General features: G+C 36.7%; 1 protein-coding gene across 3 annotated transcripts in view; it reads right to left on the bottom strand.

Annotated features, from left to right (window-relative positions):
- lpp (LIM domain containing preferred translocation partner in lipoma) overlaps positions 1–14302 on the bottom strand; it is a 192281-nt gene that overhangs the window by 155800 nt on the left and 22179 nt on the right. For 2 of the 3 annotated variants that reach the window (XM_082190218.1, XM_082190219.1), the window contains exon 2: positions 5430–5476. The exons of the other annotated variant lie outside the window; for it this stretch is intronic. The gene's annotated coding sequence lies outside the window, so the exon portion shown is untranslated. The remainder of the gene's footprint in view (positions 1–5429; positions 5477–14302) is intronic. 3 annotated transcript variants of the gene reach the window in all.

Raw genomic sequence — 14302 nt, forward strand, 5'->3', positions numbered from 1 at the left:
ACGGGTAAGTCCACGGAGGCTTCCATGTAGTTCCGCCATCTTGAAAAACTATAATAGCAGAGAGGGACAAAAAGTACTAGGCCAACGCGTTTCCACAACGCGTTTCGTTCAGAGCCAGCGTCACGTGACTGAAGCCAGCAGAAGCGGAGGAGCAGAGCAGTGAGAGGCGCTTGTCACTGCCGCGGCAAGTTTAAAAGGCTGCACTGCACGGTTATTTATACACCGTTCATTCATACATACATATGAGTCACAGGATAAGGAGTCCTCGTCGTCGAAAAAGTCCAAAATAGATCGTAAAAGGAAACGTGACCGGAGATTACAAAAACAAGGGTTACTGTCAGGATAGCTAATGCAGGAGAAAGCTTTCAAAAGAGACCCTGAAGTTGCCTGCTTTCTTCTCGACAGGTAAGTCAATGTTACAGTCTTAATTACAAGCTTTTTTTTCATTGCTTGGTTGTGTACTTTATTATATAGACAGTCGAACATTTATAGTTAAAAGTTAAACAGGCTCTTTGATGAATAGCAGCTATTGAGTAAAGTAACGTTAGAGAAGGCTCTGATGATGATGATGATGATATCTAACAATGCACATACTTCAAAAAATATAACGAGTAAAGAAGGCATTACTACTAATTACCATAGTTAATGTTTTTGACAGTCAGTAGTTCATACTGTAACATTCTTTTTTTCGTTGTTTCAAGTTTCAGTTTGTTTTAAATAACAAACATGTTCACCCGAAGAAAAACTCGAAGTGCTATTATAAGACATCCTGTCATAGCTTTTAGGTACATAACGGCTACCGTAGATGCAACGCGCATTTGAAAAAGTGAGGCGCTGGAGAGCATTATTCGTTTGAATGCAAAATACAATTTCACCACTAGATGGGAGAAATTCCTACACAATGTCCCTTTAAAGTTCTTTATTATGTGCAGAATGTTTATTAAATGCTGGAGTTCTTTGCTTTTCCTACTTTTTCCTAGTTTCCTTAGTTTTCCCACAGTTTTTCCTAGCAACCTCTTCAATAAAGCAGCATGACTACAGTTGAGCTATTTTAAATGATTAGTGTTTGGACTATGTTGTGTACATGGAGCCCTACAGCCCCAGAGAAACTCAACAACACAAATATCTGGCTGCGAGCTCAGAGCAGTGGTACAGGCATAACGTGACAGAGGACCCTGAAGCTCATCTCTCAGATGGCCAGCCAAATGGAATTCCAAACAGCGGTCAAGTCATGCCTTGAAAAACAAACACCACTGGGCATGTGTCAGCTCTCAAACACACGCACACATGAACATGTACAACTGATGCCTCAGTTCTGTTTGAGAAGGGCATGGTTTCGACAGTATCGAGGCGGCCTGGGGAAGAAGAACTACTATATCGCTTGACATAGGGTCTTATTGGAAAGTCAATGTAAATCCAAGTGAGAAATAATGTTTTACAAAAATTCTAAATTGGAGTAAATGACACAGAGTCTTCTTAAAAACAAAACTTAAGTGTGGCCTGGTGGATAATAAATGCTCTCTGTCCCTTTCAATGGAGTTGCAATAAGGACAAAAACTAAAAATCAACTCTGTTTGGAGTCTTAGGAAACCCAAACTGATTATAAACGACATTTCAACTTGATAACACTCTTCAAATGTGCTCCACGACAAATGTTACAATACCTCTGTTTGGGGTCTCAAAGTGAAAAAGTTTCTACAAACTGTAAAAGTTCACTCATGTCAATTATCTTTTTGGACTTTTTTGTTATATTTATAGTATATTATACAAATCTTCGGACTGAATTATTGTCTCTAAAATTTGTGTTGATGTGAACAGACCTCATGCCTACTTTGTGATACAAGCTTCAACAACATCTGCCAGTGGGTTTAAAGTAGCGACAAATGTTTTTCTTTCATATTGTGAAGTACATCCGAGTGTAATGGATTATGGAAAAAGTAAAAATGCAGAGCAGGGACTGGTTCAATTTATCGATTGCTGATTGGATGTTGAGATGTGGGAGTTGCACTCAAAGAGAGAGAGAAGTCTGTCATTTCACTGGAAGATTGGGTTATGACATTTCGCATAAATGTTACAGGGTCAAACTTTGGCATGGATTTAACTCTTTCCCCCTCCACCATTGATGAAATTTTCCGTTATTTATGAGACAACGCTTCCCCGACATTGACGTACATTTTTATTTGATGACTTTCTGAGTTTTCACTGTCATACAGTAGGCATCTTCTGAAAGAGTACAGAATCTCCTGTTCAAAACACAGGGAAAAAAGGAGCAGAAACAAGCAGTAAAAGCATTGTTTACGCACATTGTAGTCTTTAACGAAACACAGTTTTCTCCGATTTTTGTTCAAAACTTTGCTTTTTTTAATGAAACTTACCCACATTCAAGTGTTGATAAAAAAAGAAGGCACGAAGAATAAAACATTTTTTATTGTTTGTTTTGTTTAGAACCAGAGGCTCTGTTCTTTCTTTTGATATATTGCATGTTCAGTTATTCAGTCAACAAAATATTCTGGAGGCCATGAAAACTTTGTGAAAATTATCACATTTTTAAACTTGATGGGAACTTTTTTTTAAAAAAACACTGGCGGGGAAAGAGTTATAATGCATTTAGAAAAATAGGTAAGGTGAAATTTCATTTCATGCTGACTTCAATAAGGTCAGAGCAAAATTTTGAAAGAATTTGTAAGGTTAAAAAGTCATACAGACCACGAGGATTAAAAATAAAATGTAAACGAATTAAAGACATTTAAGTGTCTTCAAGTCACAGTCTCGTACAGGTTTTTAATCCATCTCTCTCTCTCTCTCTCTCTCTCTCTCTCTCTCTCTCTCTCTCTCTCTCTCTCTCTGCTGTGAGTTTATGTAGCTTTCTATATGTGTTTCTATATCTATATGTGAGTGAGTGTGTATAACAAAATGTTTCTGAAAAAAGACACAGCTAACCTGTTTTCAAGAATATCGGACTTCCAACTACAAAGGACACAGAAGTGGAGAGCGTAGTTTGATACAATGATTCAGAGAATAGGTTTGTGAGGATATGTACAGTGGAGAGATAATGTGTGTGAGTGGCGCTATGAGCCGACACACACACAAACACACACACTCTTAGCGCGGCACTGGCTCCCGTCCTGAGGCAATTATTACAGGGATTTGTTCTGCTTGCACTTATAGTTTTAGCAGATCAATCGGAGAAGCATGCGCTAAAGCCCATTATTAGTTCTAAGGGCAACATCTTAGTTTCGGGTGGAGAGGGGGTGGATTGTCCACACTGTGCTGCTTGTTTGAAACGTGGCTCCTTCAGAAGCATCCATGACTGTGAACAACATTCCCCGGAGATGAATGATAAAATCAATTAGGAGGTGAGAAGCGTTTAGTGCTATCAGTACATGCAAAAACAAATTCATTTAGTGTAATGGAGGCGCCTGCCCTAAGAGATCTCACTGCGACTCTGAAATAACTGGCATATGTTTCATAACATCATGACATAAAGATGAAAACACATCTATCATACAATGATAAAATCACAACAGACATTTGACATGAGTCTTCATGCAAATCTAAAATTAAACCTAGTTTCAAAACCTAGTGCGCTGCTACGTATGCGAGTTCCCGATGCAAAGGAAGACTTGTAGGGATATTCTGGGTTAAGTACAAGTTAAACTGAATCACATTTGTGGCATAAAGTTTATTACCACAAAAAATGATTTGCAAATGTCCCTCCTTTTCTTTAAAACAAGCAAAAAATCTGTGTTCCAGTGAGGTGTTTACATTGAAAGTGCATGGGGCCAATTTGTAAAAGTTAAAATACTCACTGTTTAAATAGCCAAAAGACATAAAAAATGTATTAAAAAAATATTTTCTGTGTAATTACATCAATGACAAAACACCTAAAATAACTGTCAAATTATTTAAACTGCTTTACAGCTTAAATACAGTAATACACAAGTTTTAACAGAAGGATGTACAGTAAGTTATTTTATAAAATTATAATCTTCACATTTCTACTTTGAAATCCTCCAAAACTACCCATATTCTTTTGTATTATAAATGCAGTAACCATTTTACCCCCCAAAATATCCAGAATTTTTCAGCCTATTTGTGTTGTCAAGGGGCACTAAAGGCCAATTTATACTTCTGCGTCGGGTGCGCGTAGAAGGTACGGCGTAGCATACGCATTGACGTGTACCATACGTCGTACCCTTCGCCGTACCCTGACGCGCACCTCCTCAAAAATGTAACTACGCGTCGCGGCGACGCGGACCGCAAGATCTGTGATTGGTCGGCTGGATAGCATCGCGTTTCCTCCTACCCATTTCCGGAATGATCTTCTGCACTCTGCACCGCCCGCCCGCCATTTTTAAATTCCGAAGATCAGTGAAGAGCCATGGAAATAAACCAAGTGACCGAGAGATTGCTTGAAGAAGTGCGGAAATACAGCCATCTGTATGACTCCTTCAGTCGCCATTGCTCGTAGAAACCTAAACTCAAAACAGCCGCGAGGAATGAAAACACAGTGGAACTGGAACATTAAAACCCACCCGCGCCAACTAGCGTTTCGGCGGTGTAACTGCAGAGCAACACAGACATTCGCAGAAGTATAAATGCTCACGACGGCGTCGCCTACGTGCGTACCCTACGACGTACACTACGGCGTACACTCGACGCAGAAGTATAAATTGGCCTTAAGTTACAAAACTTATGCACTATAAATACTTGTGAGTTGTGTCAGTTCACAATTTAAAAAATATATAATAAAAAAACACTACTGTACATTATTGAATAACACAAAGAATGTGCATTAAGAAAGTAAATAGTCAATTTTGATGTTATACTGGATCCGGTAAATTTCATGCATGTCAGTCTCTCAAGATCTGAAGGAGGGTGTCAGATGAAGTCTGCCCTGGAAACCAATGACACACTGCTTCCTTCGAGTGAAGTGGAAGGGGCAGTCAGGTGGCCATCTGCAAGTACGTGATTGTTACGTAACAGAACGCATCATGTGAGATGGGAACCAGGGCTTACATCATAGAGATGACATTGTGTCCTGCCCCTGGCCTCTCTGACACTCAGGTCAGATTATATAAGCAACCCTCTCTCCTGCCCTCTCTTTACATCAGGAGTGCACAGAGGCAGCTCTTTTAGTGTACAGAATGTAAAGCAGCCAAAAGTTACATAAAAGAATAAAATGAACTGGTGAGCCCAGCTCATCCAACTTTTAAGCTTCTGAGAAAGAAAAAAAAAACACATGGATGAAGTCAAAACAATATGAAAACTCTTCCACTTGGCTTCTACTCTACGTTATAACAACTGTCAGGCCCACCCACTGGGAATATATCATTTGTGTTAGATTTCATGAAGTAAGAGATTTATTAAGAAAAATTAGAAAGAGATAGAAGATAGAAAGAGCAAAAAAATTAAGTGTTTGAATTTACCTGATTCTTTTTCAGGAGCAAAAATGAATCACCAGATGATCACAGACCTAAACGTGAAAGACAAAGAAATGTATGAGGACTTGGTGACATAAGGAAAAGAATAGATGTTAATATTGTTCATATCAAACGTATTTTCCTGCAGTTATATATATGTGTCTATATGTATATGTATGTATGTATATATATATGTGTGTGTGTGTGTGTGTGTGTGTATGTATATGTGTGTGTGTGTGTATATATATATATATATATATATATGAATGTTGTACTATGAACCTCATATTATTCCACAATGATTATTTGTACTTGTTAATAAACTAATTAATGATTTTTTATTTGTCACATCCACTGTACTTTTAAATAAATCAAAAAAGGAATTCAACCATAGCGCCTAAAATATACAATTTCATAAATTCATAAAAAATGTATTATAAAATATTGATAAAAAAACATTCATGTTATTTGTCAATTACTCAATTGTACTTAGGAGTGGATGGACAATATGACCAGAATCTTATTTCACGATAACAATATCCATCACAATAAAGTTGTTTTGTTATTTTTATTTAATTTTATCTTTGTTTTATCTCACCAAGACAGGCATTTTGGCATCATTTTGTGTGTATTTTACCATTAGTGTGTATTTGACAGTGCAAGTACTTAACTTTTTCAAATTCATGCATATTTCTTTCTAACATGTCAAAAACTTTTATCAGTCCTGCGCTATATTTACACACTGTGATACACAAAACAGCAAAATCTCTATCGATAGACACTTTAAATCTTCCGTACATATAATGTATTGCCATAATAACTGTACTCTAAACTTTCTAGGACAATGAGCTCTGGAATAACAGCGAATTCATATAAACAACATAAACAGAAAACTTAAAAAGAAGACTAGGAAAGACAAACAAAAGAAAAAGTTCCAAAATGCTAATTATGAGGTTCCACTTGTCTGTTTGAGGAACATCCTGTTTGAATGCGCAGGTAGGAGGTAGGGGGTCTGTTTCCTCTCCAAGGGCCTACAGACGCACTCCCTACCCACATAGTGTCTCTTTTGTTCTCTGATAAATTGACACTGCCAGTTCCCCACGTTGCCAAGACATGAGGAAGACCGCCGGGAAAAAGAAGTAGGAGCAGCGGCGCTACATGTGATTGGTATCACTTCTGACTGACTCTCTTCATGTTTTTATCTGCACTGTCTCCACAGGCATTAATTTCAAAGCTCTGATTGAGGGTGCTAAGACACAAAAAAAAAACATATATAAACAACTTATTCAATGATATGGATGGCTGGGTGAACACAATGATATATATATATATATATATATATCATTGTGTTCACCCAGCTATCCATATCATTGAATAAGTTGTTTCCTGCCAGATAAGCCAACAGTCTAAAAACTCATCAGCCATACCAATTCTTAAATTTTATTAATGACATATAAGGTTACAACAAAAGGCCCATTTCAAGGCCATCCAGGAACTGACAGTGCAATGCACCATAGATAAATCTATTACACAAACAGTGACATACTCGTCTCTTTTCCTTTTAAAATAAAGCATTTTACTCTAGACCCAGGTTTTACAGACAAGGCTTAAGCCTTAAAATGCATGTTTTAACTGAAAGCAACTTGCACTGAGATATCTTAAAATATGTCACTGCTGTTGTTTTGTGTCAAGATTCACACCAGTAATGTTTTTTTTTGTTTTGTTTTTTTTGTTTTTTCTAAGGCACACTTAAATGTTCTAATTGAACTAAGGCCTAATCCTGGCTTAATCTAAGCCCTGTCTGTGAAACTAGGCCTAAATATTTGAAAATGATTTCTCAAAATATCAGTGTATCCTGAAGATTATTTTAGTATCATCTATATACTATATTGTTAATATTTTGAATTAGATGTTTATATATATATATATATATATATATATATATATATTATTTATTTATTTTTTATTTATTTTTTTTGTTAATTTTGTCATTTTTATTCATTTTTGTTTTTTTAAGTTTTAGTTTTAGTTAATTTAGTACCTCAACCTAAACGAAAATGAGAAATGTTTCCTTCCTTGGCAACTAGCTGAAATAAAATTAGTTTAATACTTTTTATATTTGATATTTTTTCAGTTAAAGTTTATTTTATTTCAAGTAATGAAAATGTTTTGTGTTTTACGGTTTTTGTTTTAGTTAACCACTCTGATTATTTCATTGCCTCATTAAAAAAAAAAGTTGTTGTTTTTTTGGCTCTTATGACATTATGCAATTAAACTGAAGAAAACTAAATCAGTCCATGACATTTTTGCCTCTAAACCCAATTTTTCAAGCAGCGCAGGAGAAAAGCATCATGTGATTTTCAGAATCTCCAGCCAACAAGCAGTGAAATACGACTCAAAGAAATCTAGCTGAAAGCTGGCAAAGTTTCTGTGCCGTTGGAATGACAACACTAATAAATGAAATAGACTCATAAATTCTTCATGGCCAGTGGCCATAACTGAATCCATAACTGGGGAAAAATCTGTTGCATTCACCTCTGTGTGACGATCCTCTCTTATGTAATTGGTCAAATAATTCTTCTTCAAAGAACATTATGAAAGCCTGTCTTTGAAAAATATGTGACTCATTGTATTGAGGAAAAACAATCATTATTTACTCAGCCTCATGTCTTTCCAAACCTATACGACTTTCTTTTATTAGTTCTTTCTAGTACTTTCACAAAAGGAGAATGTTTGAAGAATATCCCGGACAGTCTTTTCTTTCTAATAATGAAAGTAAATGGAAACTGGAACTGTATGGGTACAAAAAGACAAAAATGCTTAACGAATGGAAACAAAAATTCTCAAAAAATCCTACTTTTGAACCAAATCTTTTCAGAACTGATCCGAGCGAACTCAACGACTCAACTTGTTGTAACTGGATTATTTTGAAAAAGTCATTCCCTACCCTAACTTCCTATTATTTCCCATTAGCCTCGAGTGGTTCAGTGGGTCTCTTTTGTGGAATTCAAATGCACAAACAGCTGTATTACACACTAAAGGAAAAGTACAAATATCAAAATGCTACACTCATTTGTTTTGATTGTTTTGTATGATATTGAGGTATGTATGATATCTTCAAAAAACGTTCTTCTGCTTTAGGGCCCTAACCTAACATACCGGTAGTATTGCGAGAACCACTGTTCACACGACATGGTGGAGGGGGGAATCATAATTCTCACAAAAACTTAGATATTTCCAGTGTCAATTAGATATTTCCAGGGAAGGGAAAACATAGTTCTTCCGAAGAACTTTGATATTTTGTGCCGTGGGGGAGGGCAAAACATTTTTGCGAGAACACTGATAGTTCACCAAACATAGGGGGAAGAGAAAACATATGAAAGCTTCCACAGAAGCCTTCTAAACAATTTATCTTTGTTTTCAATTCTTTGACAGTGAAAGTACAGAGGATAATGTTGAGGAGGACCCTGATTAGGGTTGGGCGATGTCTACCAATTTGTCATTAGACGATGTCTACAGTGAAACATGGCGATGGACGTTAACAACGTAACATTCTCATTTTCCACTAGATGTTAAAGCCTCTACATCTCATCAGCAATTTCGATTTTGGCACGCTCTGCAGCAGTTGACCACTAAGGAGCGAATGTACAGTGACGTGACATAACTGCCAGATTCAAACTGTGCTTTTGCACTATGGCTGGCGCTGAGCCAAAGACGGACGCGCTCAGCGCTTGTCATATATCACAACTATTCACAACATAATGTTTATTTTAGGTTTCAGACATTTAAATACATATCATTTATAGCAAAACAATACATTTATAATTTGTAAAATACACAATGGTCATTGTGTCTATGGAAGCAGCAATAACAATCCATTCAAATATATTTGCTGACATGTTTTATTCATATCAGATACACAGTGTAAGTAACAATAAAGTTTACTCTATTCTTCTCCCAGTTCACCGGCCACTTACTTTCACGTATTTCGGGAGAAACTGATGAATTCACGTGCTTTAATAAATCCAACAGACAGGAATCTCTGAACTGCGGCCCAAACAAACATGGCGGCGCCCATCTCCCGTTACAGATCAAGATCATTTATAAAGGTTTTTAAACGACAAAACAAACTCACTTACACGTATTTGAAAATCAAAATAGAAGAGAGTTGATGACATGGTAAGCAAGTTTGTTAATATTTAGAAATAAAAGCGTTACATCTGTCATACAGCGCTATTTTGGCTGTGGTGAATCACGTGCCAAGCATGTCGCGTCACCATGGAAACAATCTGTCAGCCATCGGGATGGACGATGGCATCGTCTATCGCCCCAACCCTAACCCTGATTAGAAGGCATTCTTGAGAATGCCTTATGAGACTCCAAGTGTTGACCCTCCCGTTATCTCTCAACCACAAACAGACATTACCTTCCAAAAATGGAACGTTATTAGGGTCCCGCTTCCTACAACAAGGTAATGCCGTGGCCACAAGTTTTTGGCAGTGACATAAATTTTGAGTTTTGCAAAGTTTTCTGCTTCAGTTGTTGTGATGCTGATTCACATTTTTCTATATTATTGAGCAGTTATCAGATGCGTTTGACATATTTTCCAAAAGCTTTATTGGCCAATAAACTTGATCACAAAACCCCAAATTTCACTGTTTTTGGCCGTGGCAATCTAATCATATATCATCAGCACAAGATTGCTATAAAAGGAGGGAAGAAGTGCTTCCAATCATTGTGTTCTTGTGTTAGCAATGGTTACCTCCAAAGCAAGATGTGCAGCCATGGTGACTTTGCATCAAAATGGCCTCACATGTAAGGAAATAGCTGCAAAGAATATTGCACCTGAAAGAACCATTTACCAGATCAGGAGAGAGATTCAGCTTCAGTAAAGAAGGCTTTAGGACGTCACAGAGTGTCCAGCAAGCACCAGGACTGTCTCTTCCTGAGGAATCAGCTATAGAATCGTGTCACCACCAGTGTAGAACTGCTCAATATTGTCAGCAGGTGGTTTCGAGTGCATCTGCACACACAGCCAGACCAAGACTTTTGGACAACAACCTGATGTTAAGAAGAACAGCAAAGAAGCCACTTCTCTCCAAGAAAACATCAAAGATGGATTAAAATTCTGCAGGAATTACAAGTATTGAACAGCAGACGACTGGAGCAAAGTTATTTTCTCTGATAAAGCCCCCTTCCGACTGTTTGGGACATCTGGAAAACCGACTGTCCAGAGAAAAAAAGGTGAACGCTACCATGAGTCCTGCGTTGTGCAAACAGTGAGGCATCCTGAGATCATCCATGGGAGTGTCAAATTGACCCCAAACATATCCTTGATAACAAAAATTGTATAATATAATAATATAAAGCCATTAAAACACCCAAAAATATATATATTTCTTTTTCACTGATTGAATTTTATGTCAATCATTGAGATGTTATGGTGATTGGCTAATTTGTCAATAGTCGTGCAATAGGTATTCTGGATGTATAAGGGGCGGGATGTTGGTGGTGTTTTACTTAAAGGGCTATTTAAGAAGTCAACATAGAAACAAAGTTGACCCCAGTCTATAAAAAAGGTTTTTGAAAATAATGATTAGGTTGTGTACACTCACATTTATTCAAGGTGTAAGAAAAATATGTTGTATTTTTAGATTTTAAATGATTTTTTTTCGCACTTTATCATGGAAATTCTTATTTGTCATTAACGCAATCGAACGCTGGCTTTATGCTGTTTAGTAAAAAGATGACTATGAGACGCAGGCCCATTCTGAATTCAAAGCACATGGAAAACAATCAGCTAAATTTGTTATAAAGTGAGGCGCGAGACAATCCTAAAAACCGACTTGCATTTCATCCGAGCCCTAAATTCTTCTTGCACTTTGCTTCCTCCAAAATTTCATGTGTTTCTTCTATCATTATGTCCTCTGTAATTCTCGGTCGTATTCCCCATAATTTTGCCTACATTCTTTCCGGCCATTCCATTGTTTCCAGGGAATATTCTGCATTGCCAAACTCAGTTAGACAGGCGTATGTTAAGTTGTGAAAGATTGATGTGCCATTGACTCGGCCGGTCTCTCGTCTTGCCATAGGCTTAAATCATTCATACGAACATTTTAAGATGTTTCTTTTGAAGTCAAAGGGCTTCAGGAGACGCATGCTTTTATTTAGACTATTGGTTTAGTGTTGATGCACTTAATGTGTCTAAATCATTAAAATTCGCTTATTAGAAGTGCAACACGAAGAAGTCCTGATTTACTCTCTGTCAGAAGTACAAGCTTACAGCCTACAGGGAGTTACAGTTGTTTTGTATTATATTCTCCAAAGTAGGCTGCTTTAGCTCTGCCTTAACAATAACCACACAGATGTGAATACCCTAAGGAATAGCTTGGCTGAGATCTATTCCAGAGTCTGTTCTGGTAGGTGGGTGTGTGTGTGTTGTATTGTGTTGTGTTTTGCAGAGATTGGGGACTAACCATACCCCACAGCGCTATACCATGAGGCAGGACATTCTATGCAGTCCGCCATTGATCTCAGAAAGTGACTGGTGTGTATAATGCAATTTATCAAATCAGCATCTGTCATCCTCATGGGACACTCTGACACGATGCAAATTCACTTCACACCATCCAATAAAACATCCTATCAGCCTCAGCCATTAACATGATGGACTGCCCTCCAGTAAGTAGGATTGTGGATCACAACAAGGACTTTTATAAAACACTAAAACAGCTGGACAAACTAATAACTCTCATTTTTGAGGTTATTCTTTTGGCTTGCATGTTCAGGATGTTCAGTAAGCTCACCCTCTCCCCGCCCACCCGTCCATTCCTAGGTTAAGAGCATGCAGGAATGTCCACAATGCAAGGAATATTAGCTAAACTGTTCAGTTACCAGAAACTTTCCTTCCATATTTGGACCCACAGTGCAGGGATTTGAAAATCCAGCCCTCTTCCTGTGTCTCTCCGCCTTCCATTTCAACTCAGTATTTAACAAAAGAGTACCAAATGGCCATATAAGATGCTAAAAATTAATAAAGAATAACAAAAACTGCTGAATTAAAATATGAGATTTAAAAATTAGAAACTCCAACAGACTGCAAGTCACTGGTACATCTAATTGTAAATAGTTTATCATCTATATTTGCATGATGGAATTTTATTTTCATTCATTAAAAAACAGATTGATATTTATATTGCTGTACGGTTCAAAAGTTTAGGGTGAGTACGATTTTCTTTATTAATATTAAATTAGTAAATACTTTTATTCAGCAAAAATGCACTATATTGATCAAAACAAGTGACATTTACAATGTTACAACAGGTTTATATTTCAAACAAATATAATTTTATACTTTATATTCATAGAATCCTGAATAAAATCTCTCACATTTCCACAAAAAACATTAAACAGCACAACTGGTTTCACTTGTGATAATAAGAGGAAATGTGGGCACCAAATCAGCATATTAAAATAGTTATTGAAATATAATATGACAGTCGACAGTGGAGTAATGGCTGCTGAAAATAAGTCATCACAGAAATAAATTACATTTTAAAATATATTAAAATAGAATAGTTATTATAATTAGGCTATATTATTATGTAGCTAGTTTCATGACGTTGGTATTTTAGATGTCACTTGCAGCTAGTAATACTACAACTGAGTCATTTAGTCCAGTTTTAGATTTTTCTCATTTATTATATATATATATATATATATATATATATATATATATATATATATATATATATATAATAAATTAGGCGTACAACTTGATGCAATCGATAATGAAAAAAAATCAACAATGAATTTCAATATCGACTAATCGGGTCTGTGCACTGTCATCGGAAAACCACCATGACTTAACTTGACAACATTTTTATTGACAAAACGCATTTGAAAGATAGCAGAGAGAGGTCAGACTCGCTGCAGCGGGGAAGGTGCATTTGTCCAAAACATTTGAATGCTTTACAGTAAGCGGCGTGCTTTATTAAAGGTGGGGTATGTGATTTGCAAAACGGCCTGCAGATTTTGAAAATACACAACTCAAATGGTCCTACCTTCTTTCCTTTGACTCCACCCATTCAAAGAACATGGACATGGATGGGGGAGGGGGGGATGGTACGACCGTTTGATTGACGCACTTACTGTCCAATGATTCTAGGTGGTCTTGGAAATGATTGGCTGGAGTTTTTCAAGTCCTGCCCGTTCCACAGATGATTAAATTGCTTAATTTTTATTTCAGTGCTTCTAACTCAGTGGCTGTAAGTGGGTTAGGAATAGGATTTTAAGTGATTTTGAAAAAATGGCCAAAAACGAGAATTACATACCCCACCTTTAACTCATAAGCATGGTTTTAGGTGGTTTGCACTGTCCGGTGCTTTGACAAACTGCGTATGATGTTTACAATACAATGGAAACATGTTTTCTCCAGCGCATAACTTACATTTGACCCCGATATCCTAGTCTGAGACTGTAAATTGAGAAGAGTGTTTCCTTTTTGCCTGCTCATCCTGACGCGTGCCTGCGTTAAACTTTACAGAATTCGCTAAACGAGCGCCAGCTTTTAACAAGCTAGCGCTCATTTAGCGAATTCTGTAAAGTTTAAACATGTTTAAAAATAAAGGTAGCAATTTCATTTGAACAAAAAAAAAAAGTTGTTGGGGTAGATTTAAATGTAACATTTTTGTGCATTAGTTTTTCACAATTATTCACAATTTAGTGATTTTAACTTTTGCTTTAAAACTGGACAAGCAGCAGGTGTTTATATTTTAAACCATTTTTGCACATAACTTATAGCATAAACTACACAGAACCAATTAGGCCTACTATATTTGTTTTCATAGTCGTTTACACATTGTTTGACAGACATTGGA

Source organism: Leuciscus leuciscus (genome assembly GCF_965113295.1).
Source record: "Leuciscus leuciscus genome assembly, chromosome: 14".
In the NCBI taxonomy this organism is placed as follows: domain Eukaryota; kingdom Metazoa; phylum Chordata; class Actinopteri; order Cypriniformes; family Leuciscidae; genus Leuciscus; species Leuciscus leuciscus.